Raw genomic sequence first — 3657 nt, forward strand, 5'->3', positions numbered from 1 at the left:
TCATCTGTAAAGTAGGTATAAAATTGTTCCCAGCCTCATTGGCAGGTAGGCTCCAGAAGGAAGAGAGTCCCTGGAACCCAGAACAGTGCCACGGACACAGAGCGCATGAGAGGAGCTTTATCTATATAGTTACTGTGGTTAAGGGTGAGGCAGGGCCACGCTGGACCAGGGAGCAGTGTGAGGCGCCGTCCAGTCCATCAGGCTAGAGCCCCCGAAGCCCCTCTGGGGGGCCTGTGTCCAGCGGTTTCAGAGGATTCATGGTGAGAGCGAAACAGGTGGCAGCTCATGACAGTGCAAGCAGCCCCACAGAGATTCAGTGGGGAGCCAAGGCTGGAGCACGGCTTGACATTTCAAGGAGAGAAAAGGAGCTGGCACTCCAGGACAGGAGGCCACTCCGGCAGGTGCAGAAGGGATGGAGAAGCCAGAGTGGGAGGCTGGCTGGCGGTGGGGGAGGTGGTGAGCACCCTGCTGGGGTGGAAAGGAAGCCTTCCTGAAACAGCCCTTCCCAGCCCCACCCCTGCAGGCTAGGGCTTCGGGCCTGGGCCAGCGAGCCACCCTCTCTGGCTTCTGGCGAGCCACCCTCTCTGGCTTCTGGCTCACAGTCTCCGGAAGGGAGGGGGAACTGAGTGTGTGTACAGAAAGCACTGCTCTTTAAGGGGGAGCAAGAGTGGAGAGTCACAGACTTCCCTGATGGTCCAGTTGTTAAGACTTCGCCTTCCAGTGCAGGGGGTGTGGGTTCCATCCCTGGCCGGGGAGCTAAGATCCCACATGCCTCGTGGCCAAAAAAAACAAAACATAAAAAAACGGAAGCAATATTGTAACCAAATTCAATAAAGACTTTTGAAAAAAGTGGTCCACATCAAAAAAACTCTAAAATTAAAAAAAAAAGAGGACTTCCCTGGTGGCACAGTGGTTAAGAATCCACCTTCCAATGCAGAGGACACGGGTTCGAGCCCTAGTCCGGGAAGATCCCACATGCCACGGAGCAACTAAGCCCGTGCGCCACAACTACTGAGCCTGCACTGTGGAGACCGTGAGCCGCAACTACTGAGCCCGCGTGCTGCAACTACTGAAGCCCGTGTGCCTAGAGCCCATGCTCCGCAACAGGAGAAGCCACCACAATGAGAAGTCCGCACACTGCAACAAAGAGTAGCCCCCGCTGGACACAACCAAAGAAAACCCGTGCAAGACCCAACGCAGCCAAAAATAAAAAAATTTATATTAAAAAAAGAGTGGAGAGCCAGTGTGGAGAGGATGCGGAGCAGGCCAAAGAGGGGATGCTGCCAAGGTGGGGGCCACTGAGGCTGGTGCAGCTAGAATGAGTGGACATGACATTGCCACCCTCCCCCGCCCCAGACCCATCTGTCCCCAGCCTCACCCTGATCTTCTTCAGTGTCTCCCCAGCCGGTCACCCAGCAGTCAGTCCAGTTCTCAAACTCCTGGACCAGGGCTCAAACCCGTGTCCCCTGAATTGGCAGGCAGATTCTTAACCACTGCGCCACCAGGGAAGTCCTATTTATTTATTTTTTATTGAAGTATAGTTGATTTACAATATTGTGTTAGTTTCCGGTGTACAGGAAAGTGATTTGGTTATACATATATATTTTTTCAATTCTTTTCCATTATAGTTTATTACAAGATATTGAATATAGGTCCCTGTGCTATACAGTAAGTCCTTGTTGTTTAGATTAGTACTCTTATAAAAGAGTACCCAGAGAGCTCCCTCACCCCTTCTGCCATGTGAGGACACAGAGAGAAGGCAAAAGCTATGAACCAGGAAGCAGGCCCTCAGACACGGAATTGGCCAGCACTTGGATCTCAGACTTCCAGCCCAGGAACTGAGAAATAAAGGTCTGTTGTTTATAAGCTGCCCACTTTATGGTATTTTTTCATAGCAGCCCAGTGGACTAGGACACCTAGCAAAGCATTTGGCTTAGCAATGGACTAGCTTTCATAATCCTCTTTTTCCAAGTGTGTTCATTACATTCCGTGTTTCTACTCACATTACGTTAAGAATATACAAAGTGGAGGAGACACTTCTTCCTCTTCAGACTTAAATAATCTACAAGAATTCAGAGTGCTGTAGACAGATAACCTGGCCGATATGGAACCAATATCATGTACGGACCTGCCTTTCTAATGGTCTGCTAATAGGGATTCTAGAGCCTGGCCTGGTCTCCTTTTCTCAACCCCTTACTTTATTTCACTTAAAACATTTTTTTATGGAAAATGTATAAACAAGAACTGATCTTGAATATCCTTCCACATCTCTATATTTTTCTCTCATGTAATCTGCCCCTTTTAAACGTTTGCTCTAAGTTCTGACCATGTTTCACTACTTTATCTTCAGGTTTGCTGATTCATTGTTTAGTTATGTCCATTTTATTATGCAGCCTTTTGGCTAAAATGTTTTACTTCAGCAATATTTTATTTTTATTCATTTTTTAAAAAGATTTATTTATTATTTATTTATTTTTGGCCACATGGGTTCTTAGTTGCAGCACTCGAGATCTTTGTTCAGGCATGTGGCCTCCTTGTTGCAGTGCACAGGCTACTCTCTAGTTGTGGTGTGCGGTTTTTCTCTTCTGTAGTTGTGGGGCGCAGGCTCCAGGGCGCGTGGGCTCTGCAGTTTGCGGTACGCAGGTTCTCCAGTTGAGGTGCGTGAGCTCAGTAGTTGTGGCATGCAGGCTTAGTTGCCCCGTGGCATGTGGGATCTTAGTTCCCCGAGAAGGAATCAAACCGGCATCCCCTGCATTGCAAGGCGGATTCTTTACCACTGGACCACCAGGGAAGTCCCAACTTCAGCAATATTTTTTTAAAGTAATTTTTTTTAATTTATTTATTTTATTTTTGGCTGCGTTGGGTCTTCGTTGCTGTGCGTGGGCTTTCTCTAGTTGCGGCGAGCGGGGGTACTCTTCATTGCAGTGCGTGGGCTTCTCATTGCGGTGGCTTCTCTTGTTGCAGAGCACAGGCTCTAGATGCGTGGGCTTCAGTAGTTGTGGCACGCAAGCTCTAGAGTGCAGGCTCAGTAGCTGTGGCGCAAGGGCTTAGTTGCTCCGTGGCATGTGGGATCTTCCTGGACCAGGGCTCGAACCCATGTCCCCAGGCAGATTCTTAACCACTGGGCCACCAGGGAAGTCCAATTCAGCAATATTTTAAATTTCCAAACACTCTTTCTTGTTCTCTGATTGGTCTTCTATAGTATAATTCTTACTTAATGCTGATAACCCCCTCTTCAAGCTTTCTGAGGACACCAGTTAGAATTTTCCAAGTTGTCTGCTGTTCCATGTACAGTAAGTCCCCTACATATGAAACTGAACGTTGTGAACTTTCAAAGATTTGAATGTGCATTTGAATGTCCAATCACGTAAGTTAGTTCACGTGTCTGGTGTACTTTGTCACATGCATGCATCCTATACAAGTGGTTGTGCTTTTGTGTACTTTAGTGTACAGTACTGTATACAGTACAGTAGTACAGTATCTTTATTTCAAGCCCAGGATGTCTGGAAGTAAGCATAAAAGCAGCAATGATGTAGCTAGTACTACTGTAATTTTCAAGGTACTGTACTGTAAGATTAAAAGTGTTTTCTTGGGCTTCCCTGGTGGCGCAGTGGTTGAGAGTCCGCCTGCCGATGCAGGTTCGTGCCCTGGTCTGGG

The sequence above is a fragment of the Neophocaena asiaeorientalis genome, unplaced genomic scaffold, assembly GCF_003031525.2.
Source record: "Neophocaena asiaeorientalis asiaeorientalis breed wild unplaced genomic scaffold, Neophocaena_asiaeorientalis_V1.1 scaffold254, whole genome shotgun sequence".
NCBI lineage: Eukaryota > Metazoa > Chordata > Mammalia > Artiodactyla > Phocoenidae > Neophocaena > Neophocaena asiaeorientalis.